The sequence below is a fragment of the Apteryx rowi genome, unplaced genomic scaffold (assembly GCF_003343035.1).
Source record: "Apteryx rowi isolate R43461 unplaced genomic scaffold, aptRow1 scaffold_482, whole genome shotgun sequence".
Taxonomy (NCBI): Eukaryota; Metazoa; Chordata; class Aves; order Apterygiformes; family Apterygidae; genus Apteryx; species Apteryx rowi.
This window is the reverse complement of record NW_020450741.1, coordinates 94,342-116,655: the sequence shown is the minus strand read 5'-3', so window position 1 is coordinate 116,655 and position 22,314 is coordinate 94,342. Positions and strand designations below refer to the sequence as shown.

The window sequence follows — 22,314 nt, the reverse complement described above, 5'->3', positions numbered from 1 at the left end:
TGGTCCTGTTGAAGTCAGTGGCAAAACTCCCACAGCGGGAGACCAAGATTTCACCCGTAAGTTCAACTAAGGCTAGAACCAAGATTTATGATTGTCTGAGTTCAGCACTTGCAGAATTGCATAGGAATAGATTCATTTGAAATTGTTTTCTCTTTAAAAAATGGAACTCAAACAGAAGAGTGGAAATGCAACAGTGATAATTGCTGGGTTGGGATCATAAATGACGCTGAAAGACGAAAGATGCTGAATACACAGCCACGGCATATCACAAAAATCTCTTTTCTCAGGGTGGGTGAATCCAGAAGGTAAGAGAGTAGCAGCAATGGAGTAAGCTGGATGGAGACCCTGCCCTTAACATGTGCCACTGACGTAGCTACCTGGAAGTCATATGGATCTAAAATATTTTGGCCATGTTATCTCAGCGCAGAATCTCCTGATTCTTGAATTGGTTGCAGACAATGTAAGGAACTTCGAGTAAGCAAGATGGAAAGATTTGCCTTGATGGCATCCCTTTAAAATAATCCTTCAGTGCTGCAAAATGGGTCTATATACAGGCTGGTGGTTTTCCATGTTTCTCGCTCCGTAATAGCTTCACCTCAGACCTGACTGGCTTACAGATTCCCAGGAAATGTTTGTAATTACTTGCCCTGCAAACATTTCCTATGGTTATTGTGGGGTCAAGCCAACATTTTTTTGACTTACATATCTTCAGCACATCTGAGCTGACACATCATCCAAAACACTAGTGAACTGTTTTTTTAAAAAAATCAACAAATTTGTTTCAAATTCTGCTTGTTTAAAGTTCACTTGTGTTAACTCTAGATCTAGGGCAGGACAGGACGTGACAAATACATCCTGCAGTGTTTCTGCTTTAGAATGAACTAATTGCTGGAAACTTGGCAAGAAAAGTGGTTTTTGGAGTTGGGGGTTTCTGATAAGCTTTTGATAAGTGCTTGGAGAGAATCCTCCCCTGCGTGGGCCCGGTGCGGAATATGCTGAAGTCACTGGAAAGCCCTCCATAGCGCTGTTCCTCTAGGTAGAGCACACACTGTCTCTGGACCAGGGCTACATGTTATAAGAACACCTATTTCTCTCGGAAACAGTCTCTGGGTGGTCCTGAATCATCAGCAATAACAGAGGCTCTCATGTTGCAGGTTTGCAGGTTGTACTTAAAAGGAGAGRTCCCTCACATGAGTAGCGGAAACCGTTCTCGTTGAAGCAGGCAATATCTTCCCTTAGTGTCACGCTTCACCTTATCAATCATCCACGGCTTATCGGGGTGTTCCTCTGCCAAATGAAACAGTTCTGCCCCACTGTCTTATCGGGGAAAAGCAGGATTTACAAGATGCGATTACACCACCTTCGTCATTCCACCGTCTACCAACTAAGCAGCTGCTTGGGGGCACAACTGGAGAAGCACCTACAAGTGCCAGAGGTTTTACGTGCTGAAGGAGGAGAAGGAAACGAGAGGGTGCTGCCCATGCGTCTAACCAAGAACAATGGGAAGGGAAGGATGGAGCAACCCACATGGCATGTTCCATATACGGAGAAACTTCGTGACAGTGGAACAAGCTCCCAAGAGATGAAGAAAGCCTCATTGACTGCAGCATTTAAAACTAGTCCAGGCAAAGCTCTGGTGAGCAAAGGGAGCACWCCGATGTGGGCTGGGGAAGCACCTAGGCCGCCCGACAAGGCATTTCCCCTTCTACCATCTGGTGGAAAGGAGACCAAAACCAAACTGCAAAAATCATCCTGCTACCACCCATTATGCATGTGATCGCGCGCTGTCACCGTGTGAGCTCTGCTAACAACATTAATAAACAGAACAGGAAACAGATCTCTCCAAAGTGGCTTAACCATCTCTAGCTGATATGGGTATTGGCATGGACTGAAATAGGGAAAAGAGCGARCCCTGGAGATTTACATCCATGTTTACACTTGACCAGAAAAGCCTCTGAAAGATCGCCTCAGTTTGAAACTTTAAATTTTACTGCACAGCCACAGCTGGCACCAAAGCAAGGTACCTGCCCTGAAGTGCAGCTCAGACCAGTGCGGCTTTATACTTCCCTCTTGATTTGATTCTTCCCCTCTGGAAGATATTTGCCAAGGTTATTTTATAAACTCCTTTCTATTTATAGTACAGCTCCTTCAGCTCTAATGAGATAATCTTCTGGCATTTCACCATCACTAATATTTACTTTGATGTTTAAAATAACATGTTCTGAGGGATTTTTTTTTTAAAAACTCTTTAAAATATAATCAAAGCARCAAAATATATGGCTAGTGCAACAGGGCCAAATGCCTGGTGAGGCAGATGAAGTTAATGACATTGCAGCTTTTTCAGGGCAGACAGTTTATAATTCTCTGACCACATCGTACGGGAGGGAAAGAGGCATTGGCAGCTCCTGGAGATGGAGAGAGACAGTGAAAGCAGGAGAGGGAATGCAATATGTGTTTATTCTCAGGAATGAGGACAGCAAGGAACGTATAATTCTCCACTGGGGATTATAGCTCTTGCTTTTTGTAATTAAGCGTTTCACCCACAGCAGGTCTGCATAAGGGAACCCTCCTTTAGAGCAGCAAACATGCGATCAGATGGCTTAATGCAATAAAAAAGTAGAGTGGTGTGGGGAAAGGGGGAGGCGAGAGAGACGGAGAGCGCGCGAGTGCAGATGCCTGACTCCTGCTGTCTGCAGACACTTTGAAACACAACCCGGAGTTTTTATGGAAACTCTGAATGTTGGAGAAGGGTGAACATGGTTTTCATTCTCATAAATGTTTTTCCAGCRTGCAATATTCTTCAGGCTCATTCCTTCTCCAGTGAGACGGTTCTGATTTCAAAGAACATTCACATAACCTCCACCCCAGACCACCYCATTCCAACCTCAAAGAGGTTTTCTCTGGAAAAATTATTTTAAAGAGTGTTTTACCTTTTCTAGCGTTTTCCCCTCTTTCTTCTTTTTCCCCTTTTAATTCTTAGTGCTTCTTTCTTTCTTTTTTTTTTCTTCCCAACAGCAGCCAAAAGCTTCTCTCTCCCTCTCAGTCTTGCTTGTGTCAGAAAGTTTCCAGGCTGAGGGTTTATGTCGCCTTCCTCAATAACCTTCTTCTGTCAGACTCAGGCAGTGCTAGAGTTAGAGGTTCTGCTAAAAAGTCTCCTTTCAGGAAGTGAGCAGTAATAAGAGAGCAGCTCGGAGGCAGCATGTATTGGGGCTGCTCAAAAAAAAAAAAAAAAAGAACCTTTGCTCAGGAATTTTGCCAGGATTATCCAAAAAAAAAAAAAAAAAAAATCCCAAACCCACAGGGCTGTAAAAGTCCCGCCCTGACTGCTGACATCAGTGCAGAAGGCAGGTCTTTCCTGCAACAGTATAAAACTAATCAGCTAAGCCGTTTTGCAAGGAAACGGGCAACGTCCTTCCCCAGCTAGCCCTGTCTGTTTGGACTGTGTTCGCAGAGCACCAAGCACAGCAGCTGGAGACCTGCTCCTTGGCCAATAAAATATCCCAATAAAAGTGATAAAGCAAAAAAGATCAGGCTGACGGTGGCACACAGGAGACAGAACAGAGAAAGCAAGCCAGAACTTCTGKTTTTTTTCCAAAACAAACAAAATTCCCATCCTTCATTGTAACTGCATCTTTGAAAATTCTTTTAAAAAAGCCAGTGCAAGTCTGATGAAATGACCTTAACAAGGACAATTTTACTCTATAGGAGAGTTAGGCTTTAGCATTAAATTTAAAAAAGCCTTCAAGAATTTGCTAATGTTTGAAAAAAGTTCCTTCCCTTCCCAATTACATCACTTTATCCCTGTTGGCTCTTGGGACACCATAATTTCTCTTGTTCTGCTGCCACCATGGAGTGTCCCACAGAGAACAATACATTTCCAAAGTAAAGAATAAACATTGCAAATAATAAAATACTGCATGTTTAAAAACAAAGCTCTCTGTCAGGACACATAAAACAATATKCAACAATAAAGGGCAGGAGCTCATTTCCTTCTTCCGTCTGAGTTGTCTTTGAGATTAGAAAGCTGAATATGTAAACCTTGGTGATGACAGAATTACATGGCAATGCTGCAAATATTACAGAAAAGGTCCCTTCTAACCTGCCATGCACTGAGCTGCTTCCCTGTGGATATAGAGGTGGCCCTGGGGAAGGCCATGTTGGACAGATGCAGTAAAGTGCAGTATCAGGCACCAGACTTCCACTCTGAGTCCACCTCTGCCAACAGAGGAGCCCCAAAACTGTCCCCAAGGACCCTTTTAGCATAAGAAGAATTGACTGAAGGGTGAGTGCTGAAACGCAGCAYGGAAAGAGGTAAGCTAACTCGTAGATCAAACTCCCTGAAGACGAGACCCCCTCTGCGTGCTCTGCTGTGGCCCATTCTAGGTACATGCAGTGCCAAAYCCACAGGATTTGGCCCTAAAGGACAGGCCTATGCAGCCAGGGCTCTTCTACATGGTCCTGGCACCATCCAGTACAGGTCTTAGCAGCCATCTGGCTGTTGGATGGGAATGGAGCATAGGACAAGCCACGGGGGGAATTGAAGGTCTGGCCAGCCCTACATCCTGGGCGGATGCTGGCCATGGGATGCCTAAGGAACAGGATTAAGAAGACAAGGAACCTGCGGTTCTTTTCACAGTATATCCTCCTGGCTAACAATAAATGAAGTGCAAGACTAACTCTGAACCAAAGTCTGTATCTTTTCACATAATAGATTTCCTTTCATTAATCTGCACAAACACTTACTTATTGAATCCCTCTGAGCTCCACTTCTCTGATGGAGCAGCAGCATGATCTGAGCAGGAGATGCCTGAGAAAGGAGTCACATTCCAGCGCCTTCCTTTACCCATGAGAACACAAGTGCGGCCGCAGTGACTGGAACCTAGAGTCCACCTAGCCCAGAGTCCTACTACCTTTGACGGCGGCCAAGATGCCCGGGGAAGAGGAAGACAGTGTCCCACCTGCCAGTGCTCTGCAGCTCTGGGACTTCCTGAGCCTCCAGTATTTGAGTATTTAGTATTGCCAAATTCCGAGTATTGGATTCTGAGTATTTGGTATTGCCTAGTAGCTGGTGTGCTGGTCCTAACAGCCTCAAGACAGCGACAATGAAGGGAAACATCCTTTGATCCCAGAAACAGAGGCCTGGCTGTGCATGTGCCCAGCCCTGGGCTCACTCCTAGTGCAGCACCAGTCTGCAGCTAGGACATCCTGATGCCATGTGGTGAGAATTGGCCCTGAAAACCCCTGTCCCATCATGGACAGAAAATGCAAGAAGAACAAACATCAGACCAGGACCGCTCTTCATTATGGGCATGGTCTAATCTCTTTTTGAAGGTGGAGTTCAAGGGGACTGGGCTGGATTTTTGGCTGGTTCCCTGGCTGGGTGGAAAGAATGGTTTCCTTCCTCTTCAGGGTGCATTAGCCATTGTCCGAGCCCCCAAAGCGTACATAAAAGAGCAACTAAACGAAGTATTTGGGCTTTAATTGAGCAGTGCTGCTTCTGGCCATACAAAAACTAATTGCCCAAAGTGTGGCCCAGTGCCAGATGAGGGGCTTTCAACTGTTTTGTCTGCTGAAGTTCACCCTCAAAGACACTGCGTGCAATTAAAAGGGAGAGGGGTTGCAATACCATCTTTCCTGCTCAGGAGCGAACAGCCATGGGCTACCTCTCTCCCTCCCCAGGGCTACTTGCTCTTTCCCATAGCACAGAGTCTCCTCGCACCGGAGGCTGCAATCCATCCTGGATTGCAAATATAGTGCTAGAGACTCCTGACAAGCAGGATCATATTTTGTGTCCTTGCACGCATGCCTGGTGCTGAAGCCTCCCTAACCCTGTACCAGAGCACAGCTTTGCTCTAAGGCCTCTCTCATCCTAGTACCAGGCCAAGCAAATTCCTTAGCTCAGAAATAAGGTCTTAATCCAGTCYGGGCCTCTCTCTCCAAGACCAGAGAGTGCCAACTAGAGCCGCTCTCATTCCCTCTCCTGCTGGGATAAGGAGAGGAGGACGCATTTCCAGGAGAGCCTTGAAATTCTCTCTCTAGCTCCCCTGCCTCCTCACTCACGTGGGGTGGYGGAGGGGGAGCCCCGAGTCCCCAAGGCCAGCGCAGGCTCAGCAGCCCGGTGACACTGCACCCTCATGTGGCTGCACAGGGCACAGGCTGCACACTCAGCTCCCCAGCGCACAGCATTTGCAAAGTCCAGGCTGCAGTGCCCAGCTGCTGAAACCCCTGCAGGGATGCCATGCTGAACCTCATCAGACCTTGGGTAAATACAGCAAAGAGCAATGCTTTCAGGCAAACAAGACAACCGTCGCTTTTCGGCCATGCTGCCAAATGCCCAAATGCACTCAGGATGCCAGCAGCAGCATGCAACAGCAGTTTGCAGGACACACAGAGGCCAGGGCTCATTTCAAGGCTTGTAAGGTTGCAGAACCTTTGGTGCCATTAAAGCACAGAAGGGATGGCATTGAGGCCTGAAGGAGTAATTTTGTATAATCATTTCGTGCATAAAATAAAAAGGCTCTTGCTATGTCTAAACTGCAAGGCCTGGGCAGACTTCCCAGTTCCAGCTCTACATCACAGCCTGGCCCCAAGTCCATGTTGGGACTAACTATTTCACCATGGACTAATCCTTTTTGTTTGTACAGTCCCTAACACAACGACACTCCCTTTGGCCTTTTAGCTACCACTGTAACAAACTGCTCTGTTTGTAGCCCAAATATTGCAGGCTGCTGAGAACCTGCGAGGGAAACCAGCTGTAAACAAATGTTTTTGATTTTCCACTAGTGGAGAGACATGCAAACTAATTGCTTAACAGTAAGAAACAGATTTTTAATTAGTCCCAGGTGTTATAACAGATAAAATGAGTTTGGTATCTCCCAAACTTGTATCTCCAGCTTGGAAGAGCTACCAGTAGCTTTGAGAGCATGGCCAGAAAAGAACAATTGCCAAGATCACCATATTTTTGCCTTAAACTTAGTAGGGACTCTGGACAAAGGACAAATTTGCAGGTGAGCCTTGCTGCAGGCTCAGGAAGAAGAGTGCTCTGCTCACACTAATGTTAGCTGGGTCAGGTTGCTTCATTTTTCACACTTGTAAACTGCCTAGGTGACTCATATCTTCTATATCAGGATCTTGCTTTATTTGAAACATTTCTTCACAAATATCTTGTACTGCCACATGTACAAAGCATAAACACAGGACTCCAGGTAGGATTCAGCAATGAAATGCCTTACAGTTGAGTAATGTTCAAGGATAGCCCATATTTTGCATATGTAACCCTATTAGGGCATCTTTTACTTCATAAAAATCTGGATTATCAGCAAACTCAACTGGCCATCGTCACAGCCCTGGTCCTAACTTCTTATATGGCAGAGTCTTCTGCAGCAAAGAATTTTCYGCATGTGACAGACACATTGGGATTCCCCATCCATCTTGCTGGGACCCTCTTTGTTTGGATGCCCACGATGCTGTAGCCCTTCTTCTCAGTCACTGAGAGCTGGCACTGAACCCTGACCCTTTACCCATCTCTTCAAAGCTAAYGAGTTGACAAATGGTAATGAGAGGTTTACCATGGCTAGTTATGAAACATGCACACTTCTGCCTTCTGGAAAAGTGAGATCTGTCCTTGAGGAATAGCTGGAAGTCATTCCAATCCCAAACAGTGTCATTTTGGTGCTGGGCAATTCTTGACYGAGCTCTTAGTAAGGGCACTTCTGCACTACAAAGCTAGAGAGCGGAACAGAAAAAAAATGACTAGAAGAGGCTTCTTGGGTTACTGAATTTAGATCCTGACCATCACAAGCTGTCACAAAGAAGCCCCAAACAGAGGGCCTTTCTCTTGTAGCCTCCAAGTTGGATGCTGAAAATCCAAAGAGACTGAACTCTCCTTGTCCCCTTATGACTTCCAAGGGGCACAYTATGGCATGGCAGGCATTTACTTGTGCAGAAGCACTCACTTCCCCATGAACATCTGTTCCACGGGCAAGATGAGACCTTTGCTGCTCTCCAGGCAACATCTTCCCCCAGCACAACATTTGTTTAAATAATGACTGCTCTTCACTACCTCCATCAAGTTTGTTTTCTTCCATAAGAAACTGTTATGCCCTGGCATTGAGAAGGTTCTCAGAACTCTCTCACTCTTCAGACCTACACAGCTTTTATTTTCTCTTCTTTCCTTTCCTGTGCAAGAAGGAAATAGGTCACATTTCAAAGAAACCAGCAAACGGAGGTTACCGAATGCCAGACAGCTCACTGGATGGTGTGGCCTGGTCCCCTCCCGTCTTCCGAAATCACATTTTGTTGTTTGCTGAAGGATATTCTTCCCTGTCTTCTCTCCTTCCTTTCTTCACAATTGATGTAACGAAGCTCTARCAAGACATTGCCCACATCTTCAAAGCCCGGTAAGACACTTCTTTGGCTGTCAGTATATTCAGTAGCTGTTACGTGACATGGCTGCTTTGTTCCTTGTCTCATATCTTTCTGCATGCTCCGGCAGCATCAATGCTTTACTGGCGAGAGTGGGGGAAACCTGTGAAATGTCAGCATTAATAGTCCCAATTTAATTCACCATGTGACTACTCTAGCTCTTCTACCAACTACTCCACCATTTCAGGAAAAAAAAGCAAGTATAGCGGCAGAGGGATCAGGCTTTCTTTTCTGATTTGTGAGGAGTTGCACAAGTTGGAAGAAGCTGAAACAATGGCCAGTAGTCCAATAGTCAGAGCCAGCCATTCTTTCCTTTAGATCTGGACACCATGTTAAAAATGGTCTCCCTTAGAAGCTTCTCTTTAAATTCAACTGAGCAGTACCTAAATGCCTAGATGGCAACCTGGAAAGACTTGTGTGCTGAGGATCCCTGGCATCTATTGAATGAGGCACCAAATAATCGAGGAGAGGGGCTTTAGAGAATCCATCCTGATAAATACAACAGCAACTATACTGAAAAACAGGCCTTCGGCAAATTCCCACTCACTTCTCAATTTCTTTGTCATCTCATCTGTTATTGCTCTGCACTTTTCTGTGAAAACAGGCACAGTTCCAAGTCCCAGCAATTCAAACACAGTCCATGGTGTTATGGAATAAACTGGGACAAAGGAAAGTTGAGATTAAGCCTCAGAAAACATTTCCTAATGGTCAGATCTGTTACTGTGGAATAAAYGCTGCAGGGATGTGGGGGAAACCCCATCACATGGGTAGAACTGGAGAAGAAACTGAAGAAGGGATCAGGCAGAAGGCTCCTTCACTGGCAGGGAGATGAACAAACTGCTCTAAGAGCTTATACTTCTGGTATACTTATGATTTGTGTCTTGAACCATTCATCACCCTTTTTCCTCTTGAGCAGAGGAGGGACCCAAGTTCCTGTAACACTTGTTGATGCTCCTGAGAAAACAATTTCCTAAACATAGTTTATGCCACAGTAGTGTTTAGCATCCACATGGAAATGCATGTGCATTTAATGGCTTCTTTGTAAAAGTTGTTTCCCACTGAGACCTAAACCAGAAAGAGGGTTTCCYGAGGAGAACTTTAACCCTTAAATAACAAGCATTATGCTGCAGTCGGTACTGCCCTGTAAGGTAACTGGCTTTTGCAAGGAACAGAAAATCTTTGCAACATCAGGCTTTGTATGTGATCTAAGCCCACTGAACCTGCTATGTAAAACTCTGCTTAAGCAGTGAAGGTCTGAGAAAGCAAATGCAGTCAGAAAAGGCAACATATATGTTAGTTAAGACAAGCTTTGACTCACATAAACCCTGAGCAGGTGGGACCAGCAGCACAAAAGCACAGAGAGCAAGGGTAAATGAGGCCACCAAGATAGACCTATTTTTCACCTCTAATGGTTTTGTGGATCCAAGTAGAGTAACATGACCAGGAACAGAAAAAGATGCATGAAGTGGTTAATAGGGCAGGCACTATCAAAGGGCAAGGCAGAAAATGAATCTGGAGGGTTGGAAATATATAGGAGTATACATGACTGCTCTCAAGTAATTTAAAGCTCCAGATAGTTTGTCTAGCACCTGCTTTCCCAGGAATCACTGCTTAGCCACATGGCAACATTAGATGTACTGTATCTCTCAGACTAGGTTAGGAATTTCAAGGGATAGTACTTGTTCATTCTCTCCTTCACCAAGGCAGCAATATGCATTTTTAAACATAGTTTTGATCATGGACTTATGCTAACTTAGTCTCATAATAATCCCCAGAGGCTTCAGTGAGGGGCCTGAAGGGTTTGGATTTGAATGGACACAGCAGAGATGGGTGGGCCAAGCTGGAAAAAGCCCAGAAGGCAAAATGGGTAATGGGAGCCAGGGGGAACATGGGGTGCTTTCTACAGGCCACATAGAGAGCCAGGAAACAAAGCTGTGGCAACTCTGAGGAAGGCAGGAAGGAYAGAGCATGAGCTAAGATCTTAGGAACCCCAATTCCCAAATTATTTAAGTCAATGGAACATCAAAAAGCCTTTACCATTATTAAAGATAATGGTGAAGGCCTGTGCAAATCTGCCCACTATTTCTCTGTGCACCAGTTTTCTACCTGATAAACAGAGATAGAAAGCTGCTTGTTAGTGTCACATTTCAACACCCAGAAAAGACCCTTTCRCATAGGAAATGACTGACTGTGAATGTAAACTTCCATTACTACTTACAAAGTCGCATGCTCTGCCTAAATGCATGCTGGTCACATGCAAAWATATACTCACAGTTCACAGCTAATAAGCTTTTGCAAGAACATCTGAGCTGGTGAAGCCCACGTCCTCAGTTTCCCCTGCCCCCAACAGTATTAGTTTTCTTCTTCAAAACAGAAATTTCTCACAACCATCTCTTAATCCCATAGAGTCTGCAGTTTACTAGCATATTTTGTGAAGACTTAAGGTAAAGGAGTAATCTTATTCTGTTTGGAGATGATGTTCAAAGAAATCCTGAGCAACAGTAATAAGTGATAAAGCAAAATTTGAACTCCCACTTTGATGAAGATAAATCAAGGCCTAAACCCTGCCTTACTTATCAGGACAGTATTTTAAGCCTGCTGCTCCCTGGGGTTTTAGGAGATAGCTGATCTTGCAGAATTCTTCTCTTGGTTACAGGTTAGGTTTCAAGCTCATTTATCTTTTGACTTTTAAGACTCCAAACAGAACAATTTATGCTCAACCTTTGCTGTCAAGTCACAGATGACTAAGGGTCTGAGCTCTTTCTACTTTATTTGCCAAGTTTATAGCCTTAACAGATCCAGGAGCTCTCAGGTCTTTTCCGTGCAGTGCTCATCATTACCTCTCCTCAGCTGACTACCAGCTCAAATCAGACAGCGAGTATTATTTACTGATGCTCAGGCCCTTTTCTACAACTCCAGGAAGATGTGTCCTGGGATGTTAAACGTGCCTTTGGCAACACAAGAATCATCCTCCACTTCCCTGTGGCTACTTTAGCAAGTACCAAGCACCAAAGAGTAAGCGTAGGGGCCTTAAATTCAACACCTAACAGAGTATTTCAAAAGACCCTAGAGAAGCATGACAAACCTGCACTAACTGTTGAGAAAAACTGGGTACATAATTGCCATCCTATCCCAATTCATTGCAGGGCTGCTTAGCCAGAGACCTAGTTTTACAAGTCACATGGGACCAAAAGCTCTTCAAGCAGCCTGTGTAACARCCTATGGACATCCAAGAGGATTGGGGTGCCTGATTTATTGAGTTTTGTTGATCAGTGACCTCCTCTGCACTATGGTGCATTCACAGAACAGCACAGAGATACCTGAGCTAACTTGGGGAACTGGAAACATCTGCGGTTACACACAGTGCAATGCTAATGCAGTTAATAACATTTCTGGTAACCAAGCTTCTCCAAAGGTTGCTGCCCTGTGCAATACGAACACATCCTTCATAACAGAGCTGTGAGCGTGCAGACTTCTCTTGCCCCCTTGGGGGTAGTAGGTGTTAAAGGCAATCAGGACTGCTAAACGCTTTCCTGTGTCCACTGTTAGTTGGATCCTGCACAAGCTCAGCAGTCCATTTACACTGTACCGACTCCAGGATTGATGCATCAGAACACAGGAATCCTTTACAGCAATATGGTGCTTTGACATTATTCCTGAGCATGCATAAAAATATCCTTATGGGACTGAAGCTATTAGGAACTGCATAGCTAGTTTGGACCTGAAGGAATGCAAGGAGGATTTATGATTTCTCCCAGCTGATGACAGAATTAATTTAGCAGGGACAGTTGCACATAAGTGACACAGTATGAATGCTATACAGTTTGAATCTTCAGGCAAGACCTGTCATTTGTATCTTGGAATATCTACATAGCTCTTTATTGTGAAGGATCCTAAAGTGCTTCAGAAAGCAACCACTTCACTCTGTGGGGGATGAGACACAGTTATTGCAGTAAAGAACTCAAATACAGATTCAGGGGGTCTGGCACAGTAAATGGGGTAAGAGGCTTCAGATGATGTGGTATTCTTCCAAAAATTCTATGGGATCTTAAAACACCACAAAATGTTTCAGTTCTGAGCTTCACTGGCCCTAATAAAGCATGCATAAATCAACTACATTCTTCCAGGGCTTATCCTAGTTCATCTAGACATGCACTGTGCTTGCAGTGATAGGCAACATAATGTGACAGTAAGAGGGTGACTTGGGAGAACTCCAGCCCACTGCGTTACTGTGGCATGAGAATTTCTCTTTGCCTGCCTCAATTTCCCATTTGTTGGTGAGAAATCGTAAATTTCATCCCTCAGCTGCTTAGAAAAATAGAACTGAACAGTGGTACACCAATGCAAAGCACATTCAGCATCCAAAGGCACATTTTCAAGACTTAAAGTTCTCATCGCCCTGGGCAAAACCTAGGGTGAAACCTATGAATGGACAGGAAAAGATCTTAGCTCTCAGGGGAAGCTCTTCCCTACCTTCCAGGTTTTCCAGCTGAGAGCATTGAAACATTGCTAGGTTAAAGCTGACAAGCATCATTTTAAAGCCTTCCTAGACASACTGAGAAAAATCCTCTACTGCAAGAGTTAAAAAGCCCAAAGCAGAACATTGTGCCTTCCAGTTCATCCGCAGCGAGTCTTGGCAGGGCTGCTCAGAGAATTCCACCAGAGCTGCAGTGCGATGAATTCAATGGGACGTGCTGGCTTCTTCCAGGGGCCGCTGGAACAGCCCCAAGTCAGGCAGCATTTGGGATGAGCAAAGCTACAAAACTGCAGAGCAAAAGCAACTGAGCAGTAAAACTGAGCTTCCATTTGTGGGGTTACATTGCCTACCAACTACAAGCGTTCAAGCAGCTGGCAGTATTAGTGAACATCGTCTCAAACCTTAATGTTTTATGAGGATTTGTCTAAGCTATTATTTGATTAAAAAATATCCCTCCCCAAGCACCTAGAACTGTTGCTGCCTGTCAACAATTAATTTAATAGAAAAGCAGATTATACAGACAAGTCTGGAATGCAATAGACTCTTCACCTATCAGTCACTGGCTCAAATCCCAAGCTCAAATTCCAGAGACAGTCTTTCTGTATCCGAGATGTCTAATACAATTGTTTTTTGCCCAGGTCCCATCTCCTTTGATTTTTCAGCCAATAAAAGCAGAACAGTGAAGTCAGGTGAATATTAAAGACCTTAAATGATCATAAAAAGGAAAGAATGAATTTGGGCTTCCAAAAGCTTCTAAATAGCCTTCTGCTGAGGGATTAAGTAAACAAAGTTATGATAGGTCAGGTCAATTAAAGAACAGATTAATCGCTTTCTTTGCCCATCTGCTGTCCTGTTCCTACCTGCCTCTTCTCCATCTCATTAGAAGACTCCCATTGTGTGGCTTTCTAGGAGGTCACACTGGAATCTAATAAGTTGTTTGAGATCTGCAGGGTGAGTGGGGAAAAATAGCAAGATTTTTTTTAAAAACAAATATCATGACCTTCTTGCACTCAGATGTTTGTGTAGGGAAACCAAGATTCTGAAGATTAACGGTATAAGCATACACATATGGCTTGCCCCTCATTTCTTATTTGAGGAGATTATAATCTTCCACACACAGAGCTAGATGGCAGAAGTAGGTGCATCCAGCATAACCATTACTTGTTTGACAACCAGATACTCACTTCATTAAATTAATACAGTCCTAGGGAAGGATGTCAGACTAAACATTTCTTTAAACCAGTGGATGAAGCTCCTCCCCAAATCTTACATCAGGAGTTCTAGGTCCTGTTGCCTTCATCATGAAAAGTTATACAGGATAGAGGGATGTCAGCACTGGTCCTGCCACAGTCAAAAAACTGGCAGGACAGGTCACTAGCTGAAACACCAGCTTTGTACTGAGCAGTGAAAAGAGCCAGCAGATACTGCCCAGAAGAATATAATTTTGATGCAGGAACAGACAAGAGTCTAGAGAAAGGCCCTATAGTCACAGAAAGCAACTGCAGCAGTAGATGCCAGAGGAACAGTGGAGTTTTCAGGGGTGTTCAGTGATGTCCGCAGCTCTCTGAAATCACATTATGAGAGCAGGGTTGAAAAGCACAGGGCACTTCTGAGAATTCAGCTGTGAAGTCTGGGCCCATGCAGGGCAGGACATGCCCTGCACAGGTGCCAGTGAACAGACTTCCCCAGGACCTGGAAGGATTTCCACTCACTCTCTGCTGAGAATGCTGAAGAAAAGCCTATTTGCAATTAAATGTCACTGCAAAGACCCACCCCACTATGAACTGGGCTGAGAGAACAACTGTTCTGCTAACAGTGCCCAAGCAACTGCCAGACAGGAACATCCAGCCTGGCCCCACCATGGCTGGATGCAATCCAGCAACCTAGAGGGCTTTGTAGCACAAAGCCCTGTTCCTTGGACCATGATGTCCTTCCTTGGAGAATTTGTTTTGATGGGTTATYGGCATCCCACAATAGAAGCAGTCAGCATGTTTAGCTGACAAGGGGAGGTTGCAGGAGAGAAGCAGAAGCTAGCAGTGACCAGAGGATTTTCTGGAAGACAGTGTTAACCCTTTGCTGTTCATTTCAGTGTCTTGTGTCCAACAGAGGAAAGAGATGGGTGCTTGCAACAGGATGTTCAGCTGCAGGTTTAGTTCAAAGTAGTTTTTGTACCAAGCAAAACTGAAGAGAGATGGTGCATTTTGCCTATGGTAACATGGACAGAAGTGACTGAGCACGGGTAGACATTGATTAAAGTCACCTCCCATTGGCAGTGTAGAAAGGACAAAAGCTAAGAGCTTACCAGACCATGAAGAATGAGCTATTTTTTCCACCTTTGTCAGTCATAGATGACAGCTGAGCCATGTTACAAGAAAGTAGTGCAAGAGAATATCTGCTGCTCTCCTTGCAACCCCCAGTCTGTGCGCAAGTAGAGAACTTCATTCTCATTTCAAACTGATGTCCAGCAAAAGACCACCAAAGGTGTCAACACTGGAAGCAAAATGTTTCTACATTCAGTGTTTTTCAGTTTTCCATGGAGCACTGACTGAACTGGAAATTACATCGGCCAGATAGAAATTAAAAGTATTATTTTCCTTAAATGGAACYCATAGAATTGCAGAAATTAAATATGGGAAAGTCCTATTACTCATCCCAAATTCTTCCTGCCAGTCGGGGATTGTTCACTACAGTACACTTCCTGATCCAGTTTTAAATGACTAGCAATGACTTCCACTACTTCCCCTGGAGACACCATTTCACACATTGATGATCTTGTTATTAGGAAATGTTTCTTGATATCCAGACTTACTTTCCACAAATTAATATCTCCTTTTATMCTTATATCTTAGCAGAGCACACAAAACAGCTTTTGCTCTCCAAAAGAAGATCACACTCTTCAGATAGTTGTAGATTGCTCTCATGTTTCCCCCCTCCCCACCCCCCCAACCAGTCATGCTTGGGGGAACATACCATGGGCAAACTCAGTTCCTAAGCATACTCATTAATCAGTCCCATCAGGCCCTTCATCACTTTTATTGCTCTGTCCTGAATTTGTGCTGGGTTTGTGGCTCTTCTCTGGCATCAAAATGCTAACTGAAATAAGTAACCTCAAAAGTACCAGGGTGCTGGGATCACTGGCGCTGTTTGGCATAGGAACCACACCACATGGGTGATACCTTTTTTTGAAGGCTATGGCAATTTTGTTTTGATCTGTTACATGTAAACATAGCTCATCTTTACATATTTGAAAAGCAACAAGTGCACCCAATGCTCTGCTGGCCTTTTCCCCATCTGGCAACAGCTTTCACTCACTCCACTTATAGCAATAAGTGTTCATAAAAGCAAAGGCTATAGCTGCAATGCCAGTGGCAAACATCAGATGCCCAAAACATTCATTTTGTCATGTCTGGATCTGCTGCTAGCCCACTCTCCCTGGACTTTCAAAATGAGATGGAGAAACTCTGATGATTCATGGTCATTAGAAAGCCTGTGGCACTTATTACAAAGCACAGAAGTTAGCTTTTGTATTTTAGCCAGATTTTGAGTTGGATATTTATACTTTGCCTGCCTAAATCCCCCTAGCAGTGCTTAGAGAAGATAGTCTCCTTTAAGGCACTATTGTCAGTGCCTTACTGACGGTGTGTCATACCAAGGGTAGCTATGATGGAAGATGAGGCTGAATCGCCTCTAAAGTTGGCTTCTGCGATGTTCTGAGAGCAAAACCAGCTCCATGCATATGAACTGTTACATACAGCCGTCTTACCCCCAAGCAGAAACCTCTGTCCAGTGGCTATGTTCAGCTATGGGGGAGTTCAGAGCAGGTGGAAGCCTTTGACTGGGCTAAAATTCAGACAAACACACACAGTACCAAGGCAGCACCAGTAAGACCTAGCTCAGTACCAGCTCATGGTGGCATTTGCTTTCTTCCCTACATTCCCTGCAGACATCCTCCCAGGACTCTTACTCTGTGAGATAGTCTCAAACTCTGGGGACAGCTTCAGAGGAGGACTGTAGAACAGAATAAGAGTATGAAGTGTCACGTCTGAGTAGAGACATTGTCCAAACTGAGAATACTTAAAAAATACACCTGATATAGTAGTAGACACAAGAAGCCAGGTTGTATTGCAGAATACAGAAGACTAATAGCTTGCTGACATCTGACAGCATCTACCATGTGAAACAGCCCAATGACCATAGCACATGACTAGAGGAGAACACATGCTCAGAGGGYGGAGAATATTGACCGAGACACAGCAGCTATTTCCTCTTGAAACTAAATTAAGGCAGCACAATTAAAGGACTGAAACCAGCATGTCAGATGCCATCAATTTCCACTGAATCAGCAGGTTTTAACTGATTTGAAGCATTTGAGAGCAACTCTTGACTTGAAGGTCAGCCAGCAGATGGGTGAGCCCACCCATGTTATCTCCAGACAGTTTACCTTCCCTTCCTGCCTCTCCCAGCAGACCCAATAACACAGCACCATACCAAGCAGGGCACCCAGCTGCCCAGCTCAGTTCTTCCTTTTACAAGGAAGGATCACAGGTAACAAAAAAAATCTAATCCAAATTTTTGCTCCCTGTATTTTTTTAACATCCTTTTGAGCAATGGAGCTTGCTGCACCAACTAACACTAGTAGATATGTGGTCCAGCTAACAGCATTTTGTGAAGTGAGAGTTACTGCCAAGCCTCAGTGCCATTTATGTATTTACAGAGAATTTGATTGCTAGGTATCATGTATTTAAAGAGAAGGACAGGTTTTTTCCCCCCACTTCAGTACAAAAATCAACGACCCCATCAGAAAGGCATTAGAGAGGGCAGAGCCCAGTACCCCAGGAGCCAAGGAACAAGGCTTCTTTTGACCTGTACTATTGATCTGATCTGGCTACATCTATGGACACAACCACCCTCCTCTCCTCAGTTTGCCTCTCTTCCTTCTTACCCTGCTTTTCAGGACAGATATTGCACTCATATGCAGCACACAAGGTGGCTGTGATCTTCTAGGGAGTCTCTAGGTATTAAAGACAAATGCTGCTAAGCCCTAAGCTCAGCTATTACACTTATTTTTAAATGACAAATGCAAAACAAATACAGATGTTTTTATCATGTAGAAACAAAACAATGTTCCAGATTGGGTCATTTCGCAGTTGGAAATACAGTTCTGTCAATCACTCCACCTGGAGCAGCAAGAGGAGCAGAGGTGAGAAATACACTTTGTTCAGAACAGCATCTAACCTCCTTAGCAGAATTGAAACCTGCTGAGCAAGGTACCTGCTGAGCACCGCCAGAAAGACCCAAGCTAGTGCAAGACATGAAAGACTTATTTACAGTTAGTTCTATCATGGCCCTGCATTCTCATATGGATGTGACTCAAAAGCCTTCTGTGTAACCACCACTGCAGCCTGGAGAGTGAGGTAGGGCTGAGCTACTAAGAGTAGGATGGAGTTCAACTCTAGGCTAGTCCTGCAGATGCTGCATCACCCATCTCTCTCATTTTGTCTTTCTTCAGCCTGCTGCTCTCCAAATGCTCCAGGACCATGATGCTGGGTGCTAGGCTCTTATTTCAGCAAAAGCCCTTTACAAAGAAATCAAGGGAGGCCTGGCAGCAGAAAGCAACAGAGCCCTTCTCCCCTGATGTATACACACCTTACTGCAGTCTTCTTTCATTGGCCCCATGAATCCACCTCCTATGCTCCAAGAGAGATGATCCTGCTGAAGCACCAACTCTCTCTGGTTAACAGTCAACTCCAAGCTCTGCTTGAGTGGCAACCACTTCCTTTAGTTAGTGGCAGAACTAATTGGAAAAGCATTTAGAGTCAGCTCTGTGGCCAGTCATTACCCAGTGCAAATTAGACTGCTAAGACTAGCCACCTGCATTGCTCTATGCTGTGCTCCCTGGACACCACGGAGCACACCAAGGTCTGCATGCTGTCTTGTGCCTTTCCATCCCCAATCCCTGAGCAGAGCACAACTAGACAACAAGGTTTTACTCAAACATATGGACTCTGCTAGAAAGGGCACATGATGCATGACCGGCATGACCACATGTAGAATAGGAAAAAGTTCACATGTGCAACAATTCATCCATGTTAATACATAAGCACTGTCTGCATGGGTCCATTAGAGACCGATTGGTACTTTCTGCTGCGATGTTTTGGCTGTGTTTTGGCTCAGGGGATTGCAGTCTGCCTGTCTGATTTCCTCCCCATATCATGCAGCAGTATCTGCCCTAATTTCCTGCTGGAAAGCACCAAGCCCTGCTTCATGCTGTCCCCAAGGTGGCTGCATTGTAGATTCTCAGCCATCAGCAAAGAGCTCAGAAATAGCAGGGTAACACCAGGAAACTGTTTTCTGGGAACAAGGCAGTCCTGGCTGTTACAGCAACAGCTTGAACAAGACAGGCAGATAGTTATACCCACAAGGCCCCCATGCAGGTGGCTTTCTCCCTCCCCAGCCCCCTCCTGGTCTCCTGCATTCAAAGCTATAGGAGCAAATTGCTTCTGCTCATTAGCATTTGACAAATAACCACAGAAGGAAAACAAGTCCCCAGCAGGATATGAATGAGCTCAGGCCTTTACTGCCTTCTGACTGCACCAAACAAGCGTGTCATCGATTTTCCATGCTCTATGCACAATTTCTCCCCTTCTGAAAAGGATGAGCAACCTCACCCTTTGGGCAGGTTCAGAGGGGCCAAGTCAAAGCAGAGCTGTGAGAAGGAATGAGCTGAGAACTGCAAGATATGAGCAAAGGTGGCAGACAGCAATTCCTGAGCCTCTGGGAACAGATGGACATGTCAGGCTGGCTCTCTGGGAAGAGATGTGAGCAACATGCTCCTACATAGACTTCACAAACACCAACTGCAAGCAAGAACATGGAGAGCACTGGCCCTTGGGAATAAATAAATTAGAGAGCTGAGGGGACTTAAGGCAGCCTGGCTAGCCCAGATCCTGTGTGGAAGGAGGCACAGAAAACCACCCAACCATTAGTTACATCACTGGGGCGGCATTAACTGTTTCTATCATACAGGTTCCTTAAGACCAAAGCCACAAGCATTTGAGCAGAACCATCCCCTATTTCCATCTCCAGGAACACTATGACTTGGCTGGCACCAGGCCTTGGCCAAAGATTTGGAAGGGTATAGGAAGAAAGTTACTGATCTCCACAGTACCAGCCCTTTTCAAAGCCTCTGTGCTCAGGACAGTCCTATTATTGCTAGGCACCTTTGCACTGAGTGCATCACAGGAGTACACAGAGCAGGCCCCTTTCTGGGACCAGGGAACACTACTGTGAAATTTAGCATTTTCCTTCAAAAAGGACTATCAATTATTATTGGGGCCTAATGGATCCCATGTGCCATTCCAAAGGGGAAGAGGTATACGCAAGATCTTTGCACATGGCCAGAGATCCGCAGGCAGCTTGGACTTACCTGCTTGCTTCAATCACACTAAAAGCAGACAAGGTCCTTAATGGAAATCAGAGCACAGGAGTCCAGCAGAAGTGGGGAGTTTTTCCTGTGAGGTTTCTGTAAACATAACTATTTCAGGTAAGACTGAGTCAGTAATATTCACTGACAAGCAGAAAAGATGATTATCTTCAAATACAAGCAGAAGGCACACTGCTTATGAGTACAAACAAACTTAAATGGGCTCACACTTTCATAAACTCCCACTCACACATAGTTAATGTTAATAAGTGGTTGGGTAGTTGAGGTTTTAATAAGCAGTCAGCAGGGAGGTTAAGAAAGCAGTTATAGCCAGGAATGGAAGTAGGTATGGGCTCATGAGGAAGCCTTGGGAATAGCTGCTATGGACTGCTGAAATAGAAATCATGCACTAATCATGAACAATTAGAGTGTGACCAAGCCGATCACAAATAAGTTTAGTTTTTTCTTTAAAATAATTATTTCATCAATCAAAATCACATTAAATCTTTTGTTATTAGCATTAAAAAATGAACGCACCCTTGAAGTAATTCATTCAGGACGAGCACTCAGGTTCATTTGGACTACATCCTCCCCTCCTTYTGAATAGCCTGAAATTACTTTGCAGATTTCTAAATAGTGAAATCTCATCCCCAAACTTTGCTCTGGGGAAAGGGACACCCATACCACAAAGGGCAGCYTCTCAGCATTGGCACTGTGGTATCCGCCACACTGATCACAGCAACACCAGAGGCAGAAGCTTTGTCAGACACCCATAATGCTCGATTGCCTGTGGCCTGAGCTCCAGGAATCAGCCCTTCACAGTTCATCCTCTTGCCCATTGCCAGCTTCTCCTAGGAAGGAGGATTTAGGAAGGGAAATCCTTCTACACTTTAGACATTTTTCAGCCCTTCACACTTTCAGCCAGGCTCTCTGCTCTAAGTCGAGATCTTGGACCAAGTCACAAACATCAGAAAGTCACAAGTATCAGAAGGGAATCCAGGAGCTGTGACTCTGGAAGGGGATGTCTCAGCAGACACTTACAGGCCCCAGTACAAACTCAAGCCACAGGGTACCTGACCGGTACCTGCAACCAAGTGGCCTGAGAGCTAAGGATGTCAGCAGTTGGCCTTGGCACCAGGGGTAGCAAGCGAGGCCTCATGGGACACTTCTGCCGTGGTTGTGGATGCCAGGCCACAGAGGCTGTGGCTTGGGTGATGAGCAAGCTGCAGTTAGGGAGGGCTTGGGGATAACTTCTAGTCTGCAACCTCATGCAAGCTGAAGGATCCCCAGCAGCAGCCTGGCTCACGCGCATTACTGCTGTACCTCCACCAGTACCAAGGGAACAGCCTCAGTCAGCAGCCGCCTCCATTGCCCCAGCTTTGTCTCATTTCAGCTTTATCTGCTGCTTTCTGCCATCCCTGCCTGCACCCACCACTGCCCTCACTTCCAAACCCTGCCTGCACCCCCCTTTCCCACAACCTCTCCCTCATCTAACTCAGCCTCCTCTCAAGCCAACTGCCCCTCCATGGGCACCTGGAGAGCCCTAACAGCCTGTGCCTAGAGAGGCCAGTAAGTAACAGGAGTCTGAGATAACCTTGGGCAAGATGCTTTACCGAAGCTCTGAAAAGACAGAGCTGTAAACAGCACAATTAGACACATTTATTCTCCCCCCAGCTACTGCAATGGGGCTAGGCAGCGGGCCAGGCATGAAGCACTCAGAAAAGTGAATTCTTCCCTTCTGGCAAGGCTGCCACCATCACCCAAGCAGCATGCTGTGTCCACCAGGCACCCCAGGCTCCAAGCTGCTCCCATGCCCACCACCAGCACCCTCAGCAGGGCCYGGCCCTGGGGTTCACCCTCCTGCATCCAAGCACTGAGCAGGCAGCATCCACACAGGCACCGGCCTCAGCACCAGCCCCCCAGGGCCCTACCCAGCCTTCCTAGCGCTCACTGCCCTGCACTAACCCCAAACTACTTCTGCCACAGCCAG

General features: G+C 45.3%; 1 protein-coding gene across 2 annotated transcripts in view; it reads left to right on the top strand.

Moving 5' to 3' along the window:
* The first annotated feature begins 8,221 nt into the window (after positions 1-8,221).
* Positions 8,222-22,314, top strand: part of LOC112972325 (tyrosine-protein kinase ZAP-70) — a 31,136-nt gene continuing 17,043 nt past the window's right edge. For both annotated transcript variants that reach the window (XM_026078686.1, XM_026078689.1), the window contains exon 1: positions 8,222-8,399. The gene's annotated coding sequence lies outside the window, so the exon portion shown is untranslated. The remainder of the gene's footprint in view (positions 8,400-22,314) is intronic.